This window comes from Dromiciops gliroides, chromosome 3 (assembly GCF_019393635.1).
Source record: "Dromiciops gliroides isolate mDroGli1 chromosome 3, mDroGli1.pri, whole genome shotgun sequence".
NCBI lineage: Eukaryota > Metazoa > Chordata > Mammalia > Microbiotheria > Microbiotheriidae > Dromiciops > Dromiciops gliroides.
In genome coordinates, this window is record NC_057863.1 from 342,382,120 (window position 1) to 342,405,198 (window position 23,079).

Sequence of the window (23,079 nt, forward strand, 5' to 3'; positions counted from 1 at the left end):
CCCAGGCTTAAAGGGTAGGAGCTACTCATAGGTCTGGTACCACTAATAATTCATGGGGGAACTTTGACCTGCTCCATTTCTGACCTGAACCAGTTTGCCCCTCCTTAAACACCCTGTTCACAGGAGCTCACCATATTAATGTGAAGACATATGATTGATATGGTCCACCACAGATCATAACTCTGGAGCTCAAGAGATCCTCTCATCTTTGATTCTCCTGCAGCCAGGATGATAGGCATGTGCCACCATGCCTGGCTGCCATGTCTTTTCATACAAAAGCTTCTGCAAATTCTGTCTTCTGTTATCTCCCCTGCCCCCCCTCCCACCCCTAACTCAAGACATCTAACCCATTCATTATCAGGTTTTGAAAGTTTCACTCTAAAGACATGCATCTTTGTGGTGTCACATCCATCCATAGTTGTAAGATTGGACCAAAAGTACTCTAGAGTGATTTTCTTTCAAGGCTGAATAGATTTGGGACCCTGGAGGAATTTAGATTTACAACCTGGAAAGAGTCACGGTTGTGGGCCTAGGCTGAGTATGAGAGAGAGGGGATCTTGGAGATTCAAGACAGAGACAGAACAAATGACAGAGCAGAAGCCCCAAGGACCCACTCTGGCACAGCCTGAAAGGAAGGCAGAAACACAAAAGGATCATCTATTTTTTGATACAAAGGGCTCCTTTGGGCACCATCAGGGAGAAATGCAAGGGCAACAAGTCCTCTCAGCTTGTTGTCTGTCTTTGCATGTATGATCCCTTTGGGCTACACTAGAGATCTTGGCATGACTTGGGGTCCACTTGGGCAGCTGGAAGCTTCTGGAGCTCTCCTAGAGTGGTTGCTTGGGTGATTAAGTCTTTGATGATGATGTTGGACAACAATCAGAGAAGAGAGGTACAGCTGTCTAGTGTACAGTCTGGCATCTGAACAGGTGTTCAGTAAGGCCTCTGCCCAACAAAGTCTTAAGGGGATTGCCATTTAAAGGGGAAAATTTGCTCTCCCCTACTTCCCCTAGTCTTTATCCCTTATCTTTGGCCAAGACAGAAATACAATTAAAATGATTAATATCTTTTGTTTCTGTATCACTTTTATTTCTGAATATATTGCACTATCCTTCCCTACCTAGCAAGTCATTCCTTGTAACAAGAAATATAAAAGAGAAGGAAAAAATCTTTCATAGTGCTAACCAATATATGAACTACACTTGATATACATGCCATGTTCTACTTTCATAGTTCCCCACTTCTGCAAAGAAGAGAGGTGCATTTTTTCTCTTCTTATTTGGATCAAGTTCCATTATAATTAGAGAGTGTTTGTTTTTCCATTTTAATTGTTTTAGTCTATGTGTACATTGTTTTCTTGATTCCACTTGTATCATTCTACATCAGTTCATATCTTCTTATGATTTTCCAAATTCTTCTCATAGGTCATTCTTTTTTTAAATCATAAAAGTATTTTATTATTTTCCAGTTACATGTAAAGATAGTTTCCAATATTTGTTTTCATAAGATTTTTAGTTCCAAATTTTTCTCCCTTCTTCCTTTCCCTCCCCCCTCCCCAAGACAGAAAGCAATCTGATATAGGTGTATATGTATGTATATATATATATGTATATATGTATATATATATATACACACACACACATATATACATACACATAAATACATATACAATTACACACAATCACATTAAATATATTTCTGCATTAGTCATGTTATGAAAGAAGAATCAGAACACAAGGGAAGAACCTCAAAAAAAAGAAACAAAAAACAACAAAAAAGTAGAAACAGTATGGTTCAATCTGAATTCAGAATCCACAGTTCTTTTTTCTGGATGTGGAGAATATTTTCCATCATAAATTCTTTGGAATTATCTTGGATCATTGTACTGCTGCAAAGAGGCAAGTTTGTCACAGCCGATCATCTCACAATGTTGCTGTTATTGTGAACAATGTTATTCAGGTTCTGCTCACTTTACTCAGCATCAGTCCACTTAAGTCTTTCCAGGTTTTTCTGAAATCTGCCTGCTCATCATTTCTTATAGCACAATAGTATTCCATTATATTCATATACCACAACTTATTCAGCCATTACCCAATTGATGGGCATTCCCTCTATTTCCAATTCTTTGCCACCACAAGAGAGCTGCTATAAATATTTTTGTACATGTGGGTCCTTTCCACTTTTCTATGATCCCTTTGGGATACAGATCCACATAGGTCCTTCTTTATAGCAATTCCATTATACACTATTACAATTTTTTTTTAGCTATCACCCAGTCAATGTACACTGAACCTATTTTGTTTACAACTCTTTCCCCCACAAAAAGTACAATGTCATTTTAAAAGGTCAATGTCAGGAAAGTGATTTAACTTCTCTGATCCTTAGTTTCCTTATCTGTAAAGTGAAGATAGTTGCAGTAGATGCCCTCTGAGTTCCCATTCAGCTCTACACTTTGATTCTGACCTTGAGGATAGGTTCCTGCATCAGCAAAACTCCCATGGGACAACTCTATTTGAGAAGCATGGAGCCAGTTTGGGGAGCCTGGCTTTGGGAAGAGAAGAATTGTTTTACAGTGCTGATGAGTATAGTGTATTAGTCCCATGATTTCCTTTTAGCTTATTTGTTATCAACTCTATTTTTTTTTAAATTAATTTTTTAAAAAGCCAGTCTCCTTGATGGTTGGCACCACATGGAGTCACTAGTGTTGATTTCCTCTGGGAACAGGAGGGGAACTTTAAGCTTTTATAGAGTGTTCCTATTCCAAGCCTCTAAACACGGGACATTTTTATTAGACTTCTCTGCTGTTCAAGAGACAGTTACTAAATAGCATCCTCTATATCCAGAACGAGCCTGCCATTAAACCCTCAATTAGCATGTCTCTCTCTTGTCTGGCCATGTAAACAAATCCACTATCACCAGTTCTTGGGATTTTATTTGGACCAGCTATGCAAGCTAGGACTTGCCTACATACCTAGGGCATCTGAAAATAGTTCCCCACCCAGTAGGCTGGAAAAGCAGGGGGTTCCCAGGGATGAGGCACATGACCCTGCTATGAGCTTAAGTGCTCACTCTGAGACCTGAGCTTCCTATTCCTTGTTAAACTCACCATGGAGCGGAGAAGAAAGAACAGGAGAGGAGCAATAAACTGAGTACGGCTCTTCCAGCTCTCCAAGTCCTACCATAGTGGTTTCAGAAACTCATATGGCCCATAAAAATGGCATTGGTCTTACTGTAATTAATGATAGCTAGCATCTATAGGGTATTTTAAGGTTTTTGAAGTGGTTTTGCATATATTATATTTTATCCTCACAAGAACCCTGTGACATAGGTGATAGTATCATCCCAGTTTTATAGATGAGGAAACTGAGGCAGATAGAGGTTAAGTGACTTGCTCAGAGTCACATACATATCTAGTGTCTGATTCAGACGTGAGTTTTTCTAACTCCAAGTTCCAAGATCTCTTCACTGCTGTCATGATGAGTATCCATTGACATTCCTGTATCAAGCTCTTACTCCCTAGGTCACCTAAGAGAACCCTTCTTGCTTTACTTGCTTGCCTGTTCCCAGCTACCCCAGGCACTTATGTCCATAGACACTAGGCAGAGGCTGAGGAATCTTAGGGGTTCGTTGCTCCTCCAGAATTTCTGAAGCAGGAACATTTTGCCCCTTACTTGGTCCTAGTGGGAAGATCATTGGATTTGGAGAGAGATGCTCCTCACTACTTATGAATATTTTACCACATTCAAATACTCAGTTTGTTCTCAATGACCCCTATTCCCAAGAAAATGAAATAAAGAACTAGAAAAATGAGGTGGGGTCTTTTCAATTTCTCTTAGATTCTCTCAGTTAAAGGTCACTAATTAAGTCCTCCTCTGCTCTATCATCTTGGGGTGGAGACCAAAGGAATTTAGAGCTAGAAGGGGCAATTGAAGTCATCAGGTCCAACTGTATCATCATCATCACCCGTCGTCATGGTTATCCTCTGACTGCATTCATAGGAGGCTTTAAGGTATTCAAAGTGCTTTACATACATTATCTCATTTGACCCCCACAATGACTTTGGGAGGTAGGTATAATCACATTTTACAGACCAAGAAAGAGTGAGCCCAAAAGATTTAGTAACTTACCTTTGAAACCAGGAAGCATTTGAGGCAGGATTTGCATTCAGGTCTTCTTGATTTCAAGTCCAATGTTCAGTTCATAAAACTCTACATTTCTATAGGTGACCATCACTTCTCAAAGACTAGGTCAGTAGAGCACAAGCCCAGCAAGACACTACCAAGATGGAAAGGCTTTGAACATGAATGAGATATATGTCTGTTGCCTGAGGACAAACCTTAGCCAAGTTTGGAGAGGCTCATCACTGGAGGCCTGGCAATAGATAATAGATGTATTTGGCCACAATTTTTCCTGAAACCATATACTAAGGTGTGGAGGAGTTGCAATTTATATGGATGTAGAGAGTATCTATACTGATGAAATCACAGATTTTAAAAATTTGACATGTAAGTTCAAATAGGTGGCTCAGTGGATAAGGTGCTGACCCTAGAGTCAGGAAGACTCATCTTGAATTCAAATCTGGCCTCAGACACTTACTAACTGTGTGACCCTGAGCAAGTCATTTAACCCTGTATATCTCAATTTCTTCATCTGTAAAATGAGATGGAGAAGGAAATGGCAAACCATTCCATTATCTTTGCCAGGGAACCCCAAATGGAGTCACAGAGCTGAACATAACTGAAAAATGACTTTAAAGTTCAAAGAATGGGGCAGCTAGGTGGTGCAGTGGATAGAGCACCGGCCCTGGAGTCAGGAGGACCTGAGTTCAAATCCGGCCTCAGACACTTAACACTTACTAGCTGTATGACCCTGGGCAAGTGACCCCAATTGCCTCACTAAAAAAAAAAAGTTCAAAGAATTTTGGGACTGGAAGAAATCTTAAAGAGAATCTAGTTCAACTCCTTTATTTTATAAACATAAAAACTGAGGTATGGAGTAGAAAAGTTATTTTTACCCAGGCACACCCAACTACTTCATGGCAGGACTGGAATTAGACTTCAGGTGTTTTGATCAGAGCCAAAACTACCCCATACTGGTGAAATGGGGGATTTACCTTAGGCACCAGCATCTACTGAGAGTACATTTCCTTCCCTTTTCTCCTCTAGTCAGCCAGCTGTCTCACCCTCAGGTTCCATGATCATCACATCCAGAATACCCCTTTCCCAGGTTCTTACTTCCCATGGATGCCAAAAGCTGGGTCTGAGAACTCATGTCACACAGAATGCCTGGGACAGGCAATGGGTCATTAGCGAAAGCAGCCCACACTCACTACCTCCATTTCTGCCCCTACTTGCTCTAACTTTCTTCAATCCTTATTCTTATCTCTTCCATTCCACTGTATTTTCTGGATCCCCCTTCCATTGTTTAACAAACCCCTCCTTCAACCTAGATCACTTTCTTTCATATTCTTTGGCATCTGCTCCAATGCTGTCTTAGCTCCTTCTCTCACTCCCACTGACACAGGGGACGAAGAGGAAAGACTGTAAACAACTTGCCACTCACTGCCACTTTCAGACCCTCCCTCTGCTAATGTCACTCAGCAAAGAACTTTTCTCCTTCAAAGCTCACTCTAACCTTTTCCAATTCTTATTGCTGTCACTGACAGACCTCCAGGTCACTCTCCTGACTCCTAAATGAGCTCAGTATATGGCTCACAGTTTTATTTCCCTCCCGAACTCTGTCCTTTAGAACACCCTGAATTGAAAGTTCCTTATCTTAACTCTCACAACTTCAACCACAAACAAGAATGGTCATACTTTGGGGCACTGACCCTATACCCCCTCAACTCCAACCTTGCTGAATTTGTTCCAGACACCAGAATGTTTAGTTATAGATATGTTCTGAAGTCACGGGGCCAATGCTTTTTTTACTAGTCTGTTTCAAAGAATTTAACTTTGGAAGTCAGTGAATATTTTTGGGGATGCCATCTCTTCCCTTAGCCTTGTTGTTGTTCAGTTATTTAGTTGTGTCCAACTCTTTATGACTAGCACACCAACACTGTCCATGGGGTTTTCTTGGCAGATATTAAAGTGGTTTGCCCTTTCCTTCTCCAATGGACTAAGGCGAGCAGAGGTTAAGTGACTTGTCCAGGGATGCACAGCTTGTGTCTGAGGCTGGGTTTTAACTCAAGTCTTTCTCACCCCAGGCCCACTTCTTTATCCACTGAGCCTTGTAACTGCCTCTCCCTTAACCTTTCAAGTGCCCAATTGACATCTTATACTATCTTTATGAAGAAAGCTTGGCTATCAGAACAATGCTATGGTGGCACACTGCAACAATAAATGACTTGTAAATATGGAAAACCTCATATGAATACTGAAAAGCCTCTGTACTATCAGTAAGAATAGGTCAACATAGAAGGGATCAGTGTAGAATTAGTCAGTGTCTTAGGGGTGCCTTGACTTGATCATGGTCACACAGCTTCTAAGTTAAGTTAGAGGAAGAACATTAATTGAGGTCCAATGCCCTTTGTATGGACTGAATGAACTAGGAAGTATTTATTAAGTTCTTACTATATGTTAAACACTGTGATAAGCACTTGGGATAGACGGTGTTCATGCTATAATTGGGGGAGATAACACATAAAAGAAAGTTCACCTGCAGGGCAGATGGAAAGATCTCAGTGTGCTAAAGGAGCAAGTGCTAAGGTAGATGGAAAGGCCCATAGATCCTTAGATAACATAAGAAGGTCAGATGACAGTGTAGGGTGTAGGTAGGGAAGAAAGCAAGGTTTGGGAGACTATAGAAGGTGGTAGTCAGGTATATGGTAAGGTCTGATATTCTATTTATTTGAAAGGAATTGAACTGGACAGCTAGGTGGCACCATGGATAAAGTACTGGCCCTGGATTCAGAAGGACCTGAATTCAAATTCAGCCTCAGACACTTGACATTTACTAGGTATATGATATTGGGCAAGTCACTTAACCCTCATTGCCCCACCAAAAGAAAAAAAAAAGGAATTGAACTGCTAACTCTCATTTCATCCAATCCCTGTGAACAATAAAACAACAAGGGTGAAGGGGAAAACAAAGGGAAGAGGGCACCGTCAGAATGGTCAAGTCTTCTTTCCTGCTGTCCCAGAAAGAGGCTGGGCCCTTGGAGCATGGAGAGGTTTTCCTTTTTGTAATTCCAATTGAGGAAGAATTTCCCAAGGTTCTGTCCTAGACTCTCTTTTCCCTCTTCTCTAGAGGTAAACCTTAACCTTTTTTCTGTCTTGAGGTCCTTTGGCAGTGTGATGTAGCCTATAGACTCATCAGAATCATATTCTTATCTATCTATCTATCTATCTATCTATTTGTTTATTCCTTTATTTCTTCTCCTCCTTCTCCTTCTTTGTGTGAGGCAAGTGGGGTTAAGTGACTTTCCTAGGGTCACACAGCTAGTGTCAAGTGTCTGAGGCCAGATTTGAACTTGGGTCCTCCTGACTCCAGAGCCAGTGCTCTATCCACTGCACCACCTAGCTGCCCCCAGAATAATATTTTTAAATATTCAAAATGCATAAGACTATAATAGAAACCAATTATATTGAAATAGTTATAAAAATATTAAAACAAAAAGTTCACAGTGGTTAAGAACCCCTGTGTCTTTACAATCCCCCTTGGTGATCTCATCATGTACAATCTCTATGTAGATGACTCTCCAATCTACATATCCAGCCCTATTTTTTCTCATAAACTCCATTCCTATATTTCTAGTTGCCTGATGGACATCTTTAATGGGAGGACCTGTAGATAACTCAAATTCATTATGTCTAAAATAGAACTCATTATTCTCCCCAAACTCATCCCTTCTCCAAACTTCTTTTCTGTTGACAGAATCATAATCCTTCTGGTCTCCCAGGTTCAGAACCTAGAATCATATATGAATCTTCCCCTTCCCTTAGTCCAATCCCATTCCCAATCAGTTGCCACATTATGTTGATTCCAATTGTACAATCATCTCTTTTATCCATTATTCCCTTCTTTCTACTAACATAGCCTCTAAACCCTCACTACCTCTCCTCCGGATTATGGAAATAGCCCCCTAATTGGCATCTGTCTACAATCTCTTCTTTCTCCAGTCTATTTTCCAAACAGATTCCAAAATGAAATTTCTAAAATACCAGACCATATCACATGGAACTTTTCTTTGCTCATCAAAAATTTTTAATAGCAGTTACATGATAACTTGATTATATATTTAAAAGGAAAAACAAATTGTGCATAATAGATTTGCAGTTACTATTCTACTTTGTTATGGAAATGTTTGTTTTATTTCTTAAATTCTGAAGGGAAACAAAACAAAACATCTTCAACAGCTCTGTGTTAATCTCTAGGTTAAAAATGTGGTGTTTAAGGCTTTCCGGTTTGATTTTCCCACATCTGCTTTCCTAGGCAAACTGGCTTGCTGGCTGATCCTGATACATAAAGCTCCACCTCCTGCCTCCATTGTTGTACAAGAGGTCCTCTATATCAGGAGTGCCCTTGCTCTTTATCTCCACTTCTTAAGATTCCTATCTTCCTTAAAAGCACTGTTCAAGATCTACCTCCTACATGAAGTCTTTCATGCTTCCCGTTTCCCCTCCTTCCCCCTCCCCCCTTATTAAAATTCCCTTTTGGATTTACTTTGCATCTTGTTTATACTTTTAGTCTTCTTCATTGTGTACATGTTCCTCTCCTGAATATAAGCTCTTTGAGGGCAGGAACTGTTCAGATTTTTGTCATTGTATCCCCAATGCTTAGCTCAGTGCCTTAAACAATTTTTTGAATTTTCCATTTAATTTAAATGGAGAATGAGAAAACTCCTTCTTTTACCAGGGTAGAATGATACCTGCTGTGCAGTTTAGGGCCTTTGTGAATTGCCTGGGAATTGAGAGGTCAAGGGACTTGTCTACAGTCACAAAGGCAGTATATGCCAGTGGTGGGATTTAAACCCAGGTCTTCCTGTGTTGAAGATGCTTATGATTTCACCACTTCTCAATGCCCTGCTTCCTTATATATAGTAGGTGCTTCATCTAATTGAATAGAATGGGAGATTTCCAATGTGAGCCCTAATTCAACCTGCTGTATACTCACTCAGTGATTCCCCCCCCCACACCCCACAGAGTTCTGTGCTTAGTACCTTCTATTCTACATGCAGACCAGGGTTAGACATCCCACTGTGTGTTGACCATTTTTGAGTCCATAGCTAATCTGCATAATGACTGGGCAAAACTCATCTAAAAAATGATTTTAAAATAAAAAATAAAAGCTTTCCTTCTCCTCCTTTTCCCTACCTAAATTTCTTTGCTGTTGTAGGTGGAGGTGAATGAGTGTTTAAAGATATTTCACTTAAATCAGCATCTGGTTCCACTTCCACTTTCCCCTCTAAATCTGATCCCTGCAGTGTGGAGAGTTATATTTAGAGTGGCTATTAGGAAAGATGGTACATTTAGACTGAACCATAATATAATGCTGCTGAGAAGCTTTTCTCACCATCAATGAGAGAAATATTCTCCCAATGAAGATGCTATATTAACGTACCTGAAAAGTGACTATGTTCATTTACATTAATGGCAATTAATTATAGTTCAGCTCAAGGCCATCAGCACACTGGAGCCCTTGGGGACAGGCCCAGGGCTCAGCTGGAAAACCCTGCCCTTCCCTCCTCCAGTTACTGAAGGGGAGGTGGTGGTTGTTGGTGGTGAATAAGCAACAGTAATTGTAAGAAATAATGGTGTATATGGCAGATCCCAGCATCTTGGGAGCCATGCTATGTAGCCATCCTGGCATGGTGGGGAAAGCATTGGAGCAGAAGCCAGTTCAGATACTTATCAGCAATATAATTTGGGGCAAGTCACTTAAATCTCTAAACTCCACTTTCTTATCTGGGAAAAAAAGAATAATAAACTTGTAATTTCATTGGTGTAGAAAGGTCCACCTTCCTTATCTGTGAAAATAAGTAAATTAAAACTTTTAAAAAGTGACCAAATCAGGGCAGCTAGGTGGCCCAGTGGATAGAGCACCGGCCCTGGAGTCAGGAGTACCTAAGTTCAAATCCTGCCTCAGACACTTGACACTTACTAGCTTTGTGACCCTGGGCAAGTCACTTAACCCTCATTGCCCAGCCCCCCCCCCAAAAAAAAAGTGACCAAATCTATGATTTTACTCATATAGAGAACAGGTTATCAACTATTCTGCAACTTAAACCATAGATTGGCTTCATATGACCATAGATACAGAGCTAGAAGGGACCTTAGAGGGCATCTAGCCCACCCCGTTCATTTTACAAATGAGGAAACTGAGGCCGGGAAAGATTACCCAAAGTAACACAGCAGTAAAGCAGGGGATTTGAACCCAGGTTTCCTGACTTCAGAGACAATGCTTTTTTTTTTAATTAAAAAAAATTTTTTTTAAGGTGAGGCAATTGGGGTTAAGTGAATTACCCAGGGTCACACAGCTAGTAAGTGGCAAGTGTCTGAGGCTGGATTTGAACTCAGGTCCTTTTGAATAATCCAGGACTGGTGCTCCATCCACTGTGCCATCTAGCTGCCCCTTTAATTTTTAAATTTAAAAAAAAATTTTTGCCATTGTCCTCTTATAGGCTTGGAGACATTATTGATTGTCCTGGAACATACAGACAGTATTTGTAATAGGTGAGACTTGAACTCAGATCTCCCAGATTCTCAAGCCATTCTCTATCCCTCATACTTAGACCACTGCTGCCTCTTATCTAAGAAATAACTTAAACTACTTTGCCTTCCTCATAGGTAAAATGAGGAGGGTTGGACTTAGTGACCTCCGAAGCCTCTTTTTGCTCTAAATCATCATCACTGGGTTGCTGAAATGTGAGCTATTCTCAGACTGCTGCCTGGTACTTTCTTATGTCAAGGGGATGGAGAAATGGGCAAGAAAAAGGATGATATCCTCCAGCATGCTTTCATCCTCTATTTGGGACTGGCTAAGCTGTCAATCAACATTAGCTTAGCTAGAGCTGGCATAAGAACCACCAAAAACTATTTTGAGTTGGGCTGATGCTGACTGATCACTTAGCCTGGAATCTCTCCCTCATTCCCATTGGTGGAGAGAAAAAACCGGTGGAGGTCTCATCCCATACATTGTTATATATAAGTCTGACAGTTATTTCTGGGAGCAGAATTTGGATTCACACACAACCAAATATCCTCAATGACTCTTGTTTGCAGGGGTCATTCTTATGCATAGGCAGAATAGTCTGATGGCCTGAGTTATTAGGGCACTCCTAGGGTTTCACATTTTTTGCTAAATGTAATGTCTAGCTTGGCATTCCTTCAGTTTAGTGTTGTTTTGGGGGAAGTGAATGTGGAGGTGGGGAGGAGGAAGGGATGTTAAAATGCAAATAGGTTACCTGGGAGGGGGTAACAAATGAGCTTATTAGCATCCATTAATCCTTTAATATGGATTAGTTTGCCAGTAAATTCAGAAATGTCCAATACACATTCCATTATCAGTAATAATAATGTAGCTGGTGTTTGGATCTCTCCCCCCCCCCCCCCATTGATCAAAGGCATTCATGCAGGAGGATAGGGGAGTGGGATAGGGAGAATCTGAGAAGACACAGAGACACAGAGAGACATGCACAAACAGACAAACACTAAGACACCCAGAGAAATATAAAAAGAGACAGGGACACAGAGGCAAGTCGACATAAGCAGAAAGACTGAGACAGAGTCAGAAGGAGGAGAGAGTGTGCCAGAGAGAGAGAGAGCGACAGAGCGAGAGAGAGAGAGAGAGAGAGAGAGAGAGAGAGAGAGAGAGAGAGAGAGAGAGAGAGAGTGACAGAGAGAGAGAGCGACAGAGCAACAGTGAGACAGAGAGAGACAGAGACAGAGAGAGACAGTGACAGAAATATAAATGAGACAGAAAGAGACAGCGAGAGACTGAGAGACCAAGAGAGCGACAGAGACAGAGAGACAGAGACAGAGAGAGACACATACATAGTGGAAGAGAGAGACATATGTAGAGACTAACAACGTTCTTCACTCAACACTTCAATTGTAGGGTCAGGGATTCTCTGGATGAGCCCTCATATTTGAGACTCAACCCCCCCCCCCCCAAAACCTGAGGATTAATAAAGATTTTTCAGAAGAATGGTTACTTATTCAGAGATTTCTTTTGCTTCATTCTTTGAAAAAAAACTCTGTGTGCATATTATATGGTGCAGTGTAATATGACACCTCAGCATAGGGCATCCTAACAACTAGAACTGTCCAGAAGTAGAATGAGCTGCCTCTGAATGGTATAGGGTTGCCCATCACTAGAAGTGTTCAAGCAGAGATTAGATTATCACTTATCAGGGATATTGGACTGGAAGTATTTGAGAATGACACAGCTAGGTGACCAAGTGGATAGAACACTGGGCTCAGAATCAGGAAGACTCATGTTTATGAGTTTAAATCTGGTCTCAGACATTTCCTATCTGTGTGACCCTGGGCAAGTCACTTAACCCTGTTTGTTTCAGTTTTCTTATCTGTTAAATGAGCTGGAGAAATAAATGGCAAAACACTCCAGTGTCTTTGCCAAGAAAACCCCAAATGGGGACATGAAGAGTCAGACATGACAAAAACAACTAAACAACAATGACATTTGAGAATGGGATGAGTTAGATGACTTCTGAGGGTTCTTCCATTTCTGCAATTCTGTGGCTCTGTAAATTGTGTGACTGAGAGGAGAGACTGCCCTTCTTCTTCTTCTTTCTTCTTCGGTGAGGCAGTTGGGGTTAAGTGACTTGCCCAAGGTCACACGGCTAGTTAAGTGTCAAGTGTCTGAGGCCAGATTTGAACTCGGGTCCTCCTGAATCCAGGGCCAGTGCTCTATCCACTCTGCCACCTTGCCTTACTTCTTTATTACGGTAAGCACTTAATGCTTATTCATTCATTCATCCATTCATTCATTTTGAATAGGAAGTAGTGAGGGATGCCATGCACAGAATTCTCAGTTTTTCCAAATAGAAAATTGTGAGAATCAAGAAAATCCTCCAAGATATATCTGGGCTCTTTGTGTCTTGAGATGTTTTGAAGCAAACATATAATAATCAACCTTTTCCTAGTATGAGTCACAGAACAGATAATTTTTTATAATCATCATAAGGTGACTGTCTAGACAGTTCTCGAGCATCAGGCACTTACCAAAGAGGGGAAGCCCAGTCATGCTCTTCTGCAGGGGTCTGATGTAGCAAGGATCCTGGTGACTGAGAACAGGGAAAGGAAGTGAATACATAGAACCCCATCCCATTACAGGGACTGGGATCCTTCTATCTCATTAGACTACAAACTCTTTGGGGGAAGAGCCTAATTTGCCTCTTTTTGTATTCCCAGCACTTAACACAGTGCCTGGCACCTAGTAGGCTCTTAATTGAATGTTTATTGAATTGAATTTCAGTCTTGACTCTTATACCCTTCTTGTTAAGCCTTTAAATTTTTTTTTTGCAGTGAAGGTTAAGTGACTTGCCCAGGGTCACACAGCTAGTAAGTGTCAAGTGTCTGAGGCTGGATTTGAACTCAGGTCCTCCTGAATCCAGGGCTGGTGCTTTATCCACTGTGCCACCTAGTGGCCCCTCTTGTTAAGTCTTGACAGCAGCATACTCTCAGGCAGTTAGGTGACCCAGATACAAAGAGGATAAAACAGTGGGCCTGGAACCAGGAGAACCTGGGTTAAAATCCAGTCTCAGACAACTTACTAGCTGTGTGACCCTGGGTAAGTCACTTAATTGCTGCATGCCTCAGTTTCTTCAACTGTAAAATGTCCATTTTAATAATGATGGCACCTACCACCCAGGTTTGTTGTCAGGATCAAATGATGTCAAATTTATAAAGTGCTTAGCACACAGTGTCTGGCACATGCTAGGTATTTAATAAATGCTAGTTGCCCTTTCCTTCAGGCCAGTTGTCTTGTGAATTCATATGATCCTTTACTTTAGGTGTAAGGATGTACACAGTCTCTGCTGGTCCTTGTAGGCACATAACTATGGCAGATTTGTATACTGTAGAGACTAAGAGAATTCTCTAGTGTTGAGCCACCTGAATTTTGCCTATTCCCCAGTCAAGTCCTTTTCTTAATAGCTATTTGAGAGATTAAAAAAGAAAACCATTTTATATGGTACTTTATGATCCATAAAGCATTTTCTATAAGTTAGAGCATTGCATTTAGAGGACCTGAGAAGAGCCAAGCTCTGTTACTTATTCTGTGTGGGATCAAACAAGCCATTTGCTCTTTGGGCCACAGTTGTAAAATCTGAGAAATCAGGGCTTGGACTGGCTCGCCTCCAAGATTGTTTCCAGCTCTAAACCTACAATCCTATTATTTCAATGGAGCCTCACAGCCCTTTGGAGTAAATCATACGAATATTATTCTCTCTCCATGTTGCAAATGAGGAATTTCAGGCTCAGAGAGACAGTGACTTGTCCCAAGTCACATAGCCTTATAGGACAGTCCTAAGAGGCAGAGTCAAGATTTCCTCTCAGGTCTTTTGTCTGACTCCCCTCTGTAGGGTTTCTCTACTATACTTAATTCCCAGTTTTAGTTAGGGTAAAAGCATAAGATGAACACAACTCAATCCAACAATCATTTATTAAGCCCTGTCCATTGCTTCAGAATGACCAGTCAGGGTGGGAAGAATGTAGAATAGCCACCTTCCTGCTAATGAATGGCATGCCTCTGATGATGACTACCTGTCGCTTTTCTCTCCAGGTGAGTACCTCCAGGGCCATGCCACAGAACTGTAGCTTACCAGGGATGGAGTGGTCCTGATCTTGGCAGGATTGCATTTAGGTGATGATACCACAGCCTCCCTCAGTAACTCATTCTGGGGCTTGGAGGCCCCTCCTTTGTCAGCCTTCAACAATAATAGCAGAGTGCTCACAGCACACTAAGACAGAAACATTTTCCAGAGGATTAGAAATGTGTCCCTGGGTTAATACAAAGTATTCATGGGATGGTACTTATTTGCATCTACACTTCATGGTCCATCTTCAGCTAGGAAAGATCCTGGAAACCTAAAGAAGGAAGAATCCAGGCGGACCCTTTTAGTTATTTTCTCATTTTGAGAAAAGAGAATGTGTAAATCATGTCCGGTCATTGTGTGACTAACTTATTCTTTAAAGATCTTAATCAGAATCCTAGGACCAAAGATTCTCAGCACTGGAAAGGACATTAGAAGTCAACTTTTTTAACTACATACTCAACACATTTTTAAAACATCCCCAAGTGAGCATCCATTCTTCTTTTCTTTTCCCTTCCCTTCCCTTCCCTTCCCTTCCCTTCCCTTCCCTTCCCTTCCCTTCCCTTCCCTTCCCTTCCCTTCCCTTCCCTTCCCTTCCCTTCCCTTCCCTTCCCTTCCCTTCCCTTCCCTTCCCTTCCCTTCCCTTCCCTTCCCTTCCCTTCCCTTCCCTTCCCTTCCCTTCCCTTCCCTTCCCTTCCCTTCCTTTCCCTTCCCTTCCCTTCCTTTCCCTTCCCTTCCCTTCCCTTCCCTTTCCCTTTCCCTTTCCCTTCCCTTCCCTTTCCACACTTTTAGTACCAGGAAACTCATTACCTCCTGAGAGCACAGATCAAGGCTAAGAGCTCCAGAATGGAAATTAGAAGGCCTAGATTCTAGTCCTGATTCCCCTTTTGAACTAATTGTTTGACCTCCAGGAAAGTCATTTTTACCTCTCTATACCTGGATGCCTCATCTATATAATGAAAAGCATGAAATGGGATCTTTTCTTTTCAGTTCTAGCTGTGTGAATCTATGATCTTATTTTTTCTCAATGCATTAATGAAATATTTATTTAAAATTTTAAGTTAAGATTTAAAAAAAGAATACACATGGGTCCTTTCACTTCATCAAGGTGGTGGCTACCGCGAGTGGTACAAAAAAGAACCCATTTATGCTGATGAATCCCTGATGATCATAGGAGAGAGCTCAATGTTCTGAGGGCCTTCCTTGATTTTTCTTAATATCATGAGGATATTAGTGAAACATACTTTTCACTGATTGTCCCTCACTCTTACTCTATGACCAACCCTCTTTTTGCTTACACATTTCTTTAAGGATATTCTTTACTCCATTTCTTCATCATTCCTTATTTGTAATGGGTTGAAGCCTCCTAATATCCACTATATTCTTTTCCATCACTCACTTGGTTATGTTTCTTTTTCAATTCTTCAGAGACAGAAGAATTTTTCATCTCACAAGCACACCAGGGGTTAAACAGACACACAACAGGGTTAAGAAGATAAGCTTCAGAAACAGGGAACAATAGCTTGAGGTCATTGAAAGAGCTGGACGGTTTCCCCAACACTATCCAACCCTCTCTTCTCCTAGTCAATTCTGGGTCCATCTGTAATGTCTGTGAGATTTATGATTAACAAAATGGGATACTCATTGAGTGAGGTACCTTAATCTGGACAATATACAATTTTAATTAATTTTTAATTCTCTTGTGAGTTGTTAAACTACTCCCTTTTGAGTGAGCAGGGATCCCATTGAAGAAATCTAATAGGGATCTAGGCTCAATGAAATTACATTGGGCACCATGTTATTTATAGAGAGGAATGTATGGAGAACTTGCCTAACTACAGGGCATCTGTGTTACATTTGAACAATATGAAGGAAATCCACTTTCTTATTTTTAAAATATAGATATTTCTTGACCAGGCATATTGTTTCATTAATGGAGGGAAACTATTAGTGAGGAAGCTGCCTCTTGCAAAGAAATTACCAGCTGTTCTGTAATTTGTAGTGTTGGAGAGTTGCTTGGGGACAGTGAGAGGTTCAGAGATTTGATTAGGTTCCTATATGTTGGAGGGAGGATTTGAACACAGGTCTTCCTGACCCTGAGGTCATTATATCATGTTGCCTCACTTTGTTATGATTTCATTGAAAGATTATATTCATGAACATAGCAAGCATTGCGTGTAAGAGATTCACAGTTTCACGTATCATCACCTCCTGTTGCACAATGTATATAGATATGCTCATTTTATCTGTTGTTTGTAAGTTCAAAAGAAGAAAAAAATCAATTGAAAATTTAAAGAGGCAAGAAAGATTATATTCATGAAATGGAAGACATACCTCAAAACATTACGGAATCTACTCTGCTTATAGACTATTCTACATCACAGAAAACAATCCTTTACTCTGGAATTTCTAAATTTGTAGTATTATTGCTTGTGATCAGAAATTCCCAGCTGACTTGGAGGTAAACCAAAACTCATTTACCAAAGTACTTAGCTATTACTCACTCCAAGTATGACTCACCTAGCCTGAGACAGGCTGTGGATTGAAAAAGGTCAGATAATTGTTCCCACAAAATCTTTAGGGTTTGGAGGTGAGTTCTACTCTGAAATATTCCTAGCCTTGATCTACTCAGTTGTTAAGTATCCAGTAGTGGAAATAGCAACTACCCTTGTGGGTACATTTTCCTTTGATTCCAGGCCAACTCTGTTTTTGTGATATAATTGAGCATGGAGAGCTCATGCTCATCTATACTCTGGAAGTCTCAGATCCATTCAGCCTTCTCTTCTGCTCAAGCTAAATGAAGGAGGGAAGTTCCATGGGGAGAGAGTTTGCAATTAATATTTTTCAAATATCTCCCTTTAAGGAATGTTTGTATTTTATACATCATTATTTATATTGATTCAAGCACCCTTTGCTTAAGATCTCTGTTCACATTAGTATGTGTAACATTTCTCAATTTATCATCATCTTTACATTTAATTAAGATGCTGTCCCCTTTAAGATCTTCAATTAAGTTCTTAAAAGCAGATCACACTTAGAAAGCTATGTTTTATACTGGGTGTTCTTTCAAAGGCTTTGTTGCAGGAACATTTTTTTCTATTAATCCCCTATAATAAATAACATCAATTTCAGCAATGCCCCACTGCATCCCTACCTCTTTTCATATTTATCATTGCCCTCAATTTATGCCCCTTCAAGTAGTTTTCCATTTGTGTAGCAATGCTTTCATTTACTGCACAGATCAATTTGAATGAATTTTGTATAAGTTCCCATTAATTGCTGCATCAAACAGAGTCTAGAAATACCCTAGCTCTTGAAATTCGAGTTAGTCACTAATGGTCTGCTGCCTATATTATTTAATGATGATGATGATAACGACGACAATAATGATGATGGTTTTGGCCATTATTTTACAACAGAAATGGACTTCCTCGAGGGATCTGTTAGTACTTTGGGGGCAGAGAATCATTTAGAGGAGACATCTTTAGCAATATTTAAGTCACAGGTCAAATGGCAGATTCTCTCCACTGCCATCCATCTCTTACCCAAGCCTTTAGCTCTTCTCCAAAGCTATTTAGTGGTATGTATAGAGTTCATTGCATTACCCCAACTAGGAGACAGAGAAAGACATATAGGAACTGGAAAATGAATCAGGTAATGAATGCGAATTCTGATACGTCACACTACCACAACTAGGGACAGGTGACCAGTGTTTTTTCAGAGGTACCTAAATTTTGAGGGGGCAAAAACTGAACACACACAGATACTCTATTAGCAGAGAAATATCTAATTCCTATAGTATTTCCTTGTACCAGCACTGTAATTGGGGTTATGGGGAGAAGGAGAGGCACAGATATCCATGACAAAAAGTCACCTCCCTCCTAGAAGCAGTGTGTTGCAATTCAACCTTTCTTCATTCTAGTTCCTTCTTTCTTGGCGCAGTGGATAAAGCACCAGCCCTGGATTCTGGAGTACCTGAGTTCAAATCAGGCCTCAGACACTTGGCACTTACTAGCTGTGCGACCCTGGGCAAGTCACTTAACCCCCATTGCCCCACAAAAAACAAAACAAAACAAAAACAAACAAACAAAAAATTATTTCCTATTTGTTTGCTTGTTGTCTCTTCCAATTTGATTGTGAGCTCTTTGAAAAAGGGACTACTTTTTTACTCTTTTTTTTTGTATTCCTAGCACTTAGTAAAGTGCCTGGAGCATAGTAGGTACTTAGTAAAATTTATTGACTGAAAAACATTGGATTTACAGCTGGGTTATCTGGGTTTGATTTCTACCTCTGTTATTTACTAGCTTTGTAAATGTGGGCAAGTTAACAAAAATAATTAGTTAAAAGTAGGAATCTACTAGTTCCTAGCATTGCTGATAACACCCATGAGCTACTATTATAACTAATTCCTTCTCACACTCAAATCAGTTGGTCTTAATTACTTTTTACATTATTTTTCACATCATCAATTATAAAGTTGATTCGCCGCTTGCCTCTGGTTAAAAAAATTGTTAGGTACAACTGTGGAAAGTAGTTATAAGTTACTACTGCATAGTGTAAAGCAAACACATAAATTAAATGTTAAAATTTATTTTAAATTTATTTTATTGATAGTTCATCAAAGATCATTACTGGCATGGATGTATAGAACCAAAGCTATTTTTTCTTTCTTTCTTTCTTTCTTTCTTTCTTTCTTTCTTTCTTTCTTTCTTTCTTTCTTTCTTTCTTTCTTTCTTTCTTTCTTTCTTTCTTTCTTTCTTTCTTTCTTTCTTTCTTTCTTTCTTTCTTTCTTTCTTTCTTTCTTTCTTTCTTTCTTTCTTTCTTTCTTTCTTTCTTTCTTTCTTTCTTTCTTCCTTTCTTTCTTCCTTCCTTCCTTCCTTCCTTCCTTCCTTTCTTTCTTTCTTTCTTTCTTTCTTTCTTTCTTTCTTTCTTTCTTTCTTTCTTTCTTTCTTTCTTTCTTTCTTTCTTTCTTCCTTCCTTCCTTCCTTCCTTCCTTCCTTCCTTCCTTCCTTCCTTCCTTCCTTCCTTCCTTCCTTCCTTCCTTCCTTCCTTCCTTCCTTCCTTCCTTCCTTCCTTCCTTCCTTCCTTCCTTCCTTCCTTCCTTCCTTCCTTTCTTCCTTCCTTTCTTTCTTTCTTTCTTTCTTTCTTTCTTTCTTTCTTTCTTTCTTTCTTTTTTTGTGGGGCAATGAGGGTTGTGACTTGCCCAGGGTCACACAGCAAGTAAGTGTCAAGTGTCTGAAGTCATATTTGAACTCAGGTGCTCCTGAATCCAGGGCTAGTTCTTCATCCACTGAGTCACCTAGCTGCCCCAAACCAAAGCTATTTGTAAGGATGGGCTGACTGGTGGTCTAGAGATTTCCTGTGGTTTGACCTTGGACCAGAACTTTACTGGGAGGGTTGGGTGGGGTTTGCTATCCATGTCTGGAAGTAGCTCTAGCCCTAAAGGCAGAGAGTAGTAATTGCAATAACACTAGATTCAGAGTCAGGAAATGAGTATTTGAATACAGAGACAGCTAGTAGTGCAATGGATAGAGCTCTGGGCCTGGAGTCATGAAGATTTGAGTTCAAGTCAGGTCTCAGACACTTATTAGTTGTCACTTAACTTTTGTTTGCCTCAGGTTCCTCAACTGTAAAATGGGGTTAATAATAGCATCTCTCTCTTAGGGTTGTTGTGAGGATCCAAAGAGATAATAATTATAAAATAACACTTAGCACATTGCCTGGCAAATAGTAGATGCTGTGTAAATGCTTATTTTCCCCTACTATCCCTAATATTCATTCTCTGGGATCCAGTTCCATCAGCTACAAAACAAAGATGATTTAAATTTTTCTAAGGTCTCTTGTACCTCCAGATCCTAAGATTCTTTGAACCTTCCAGTTGGCAGCCCCAGTGTTTCTATGACAATTATTCCCATACCATGCTTCTCCCCATTTTCCACCCTCTCAAATAGTTCTCACTTCTAATTACTATGAGGCCAGAGCTGTTTCCAGGCCCTACACTGAAAAGCTGGTAATACAAAGTATAGGAAATCTCTGGAATATGTTGATACTGAAATGATGGACTTTTGCAGCCTTAAATAGTTTTGAATCATTGCAAATATTGTACAATTTCCCAAATGAGATGCAGGATGATCTTTTCCTTTCTGGACTATGTTCATTATTCATCTGCTGTTGCTGTCTGAGATACACATATTTGTGAACTAACTCAGCGGTCTTCCTGTCAAGTTGCATGCCTTGGTCTGAACAATCTGTGTTGTATACTTTGTTTTCCAGTGTGGATAATTAGGTTAATCAATTTTCTTTGCATTTAAAAAAAATTGCTGTGTATTTTACTGAAGAAGGTTTTTTTTGTGTGTGTGTGATATCTTGGGGTCTGATACAGTTGGTAGAATATCATCTGTGAATTTGTCTATTTGGAGAATGTTACCATCAATATGGAATCTATTTTTAAAAGTCATTTACTAGTCGTTTAATGAATTCATAGTGCAGTGGAAAGATAGTTGAACTTGGACCCGACTTTGAATCCTGACCACCATTTATTCCCTATTTGACCTTAGGAAAATCGCTTAAACTCTCCATGCCTCAGTTCCTTCATCTGTAAAATAAGGGAGTAGTATTATATGACCTCTAATGTCTCTCCCTTTAAGCACTGGATCTATAATTCTATGAACTGAATCAACAATCCAGGATTTCTTCTATGAACCTGGCAAACGCTTCAAAACTAAAAGAGTATTCTGTTCTTCATATACCAAGGGGACAGTAGAGGACAAAAACTTTGGGCTGTTTTTCCAGTGGTGGAAATGGATCTAGAAAAGGGAAAGAATCATGTACACTCCTTAACCCTCTTTCACTTATGACCAATGGCATGCAATGTTTAGGTGACCTGGCAAGGTTAGTTAGGGATATGGCTTCTGGGAATGAAGCAGAGCAAAACCAACAAATTCATATTGGGGATTTATGACCTCAATCTAATTCCATCAATGCTGAATTCTAACCAATCTTGCTACTGGTCACTGATAAGAGATCTCTAGAACCATTCAAGATTCATAAAACCTTTGGTTCAAGAGTCACTGATGGCAAATCCAGCCCACTATTCTCAGATTAATATACATCAAGACCATTCCATTCCAGGCTGTTAAGTTTCTTCAATAAAGACCACTCCATTGCCTGCCCCTGGGTAGAAGATTGTATAGCAGGGGTTCTTAATCCTTTATGTTTCATGGATCCCTTTGACAGCATAGTGAAGCCTATGGATCACATCTCAGAATAATGTTTTTAAATGCATAAAATAAAATATATAGGATTACAAAGGAAACCAATTATATTGAAATACAATGATCAAAATATATATTTTTAAAAAATTCATGAGCTTCAGGTTAAGAGCCACTGTTCTTTAGCCTTTCCTAAAATTCCTATTCTGAAGCCCAACAATATCCACTGTGGGGAATTCTTTTTCCTCATACAGAATCTTCATACTTAATTCAGTACTTCAAATGATCCATGATTTCCATTCATTCAGGTGTTCCTTCTGAAACTGATCAAAATCTTCCATTCCTTGGTCAATGATCTTCATGAATGGATAGGGTCATACTCTACATCAGCTTATGGGCTCTCCTTGTAATGAACCTTTTTGAATTTCAGCAGATCTTTGAATGATAGTTGATTGTCAGGCCTGTTCTTGAAGCCTTCTCAGCTTGGTAGGATGACAGTATCATACAATGAGAGCTTGAAGGAACCTTAGAGGTCACCTAGATCAACTTTTACATTTTATTTTATTTTTCTAGTAGGTTTTTATCCTCTCGTTTTATTTTTCTCAGTTACATATACAAATGTTTAACATCTGTTTTTTTAAAATTTTGAGTTGCAAATTTCTTCCCTCTTGCTCTCCCTTCCATCCCCTTCCCTTGAGAAGGCAAGTAATTTGGTATAGATTATACATATGCAGTCATGCGAAACACATTTCTATATTAGTCATGTTGTAAAAGAAAATACAGACCAAAAATCCCCCAAGAAAAAATGAAGAAAGTAAAAAATGTATGCTTAACTCTGCATTCAGACTCCATCAGTTTTTTTTCTGAAGATGGATAGCATTTTTCATCACGAGCCCTTCAGAATTGTCTTAGATCAGTTTAATTCCTTCAATTTCTTTTTCTTCTCTTATTGTTATAACTAGCATTTTTAGTACAATGTTGATTAATAGTGGTAATAATGGGCATCCATGCTTCCCCTCTGGTCTTATTGGGAAGGATACTAGTTATCCCCATTATATCTAATGCTTGCTCCTGGTTTTAGATAGCTACTAG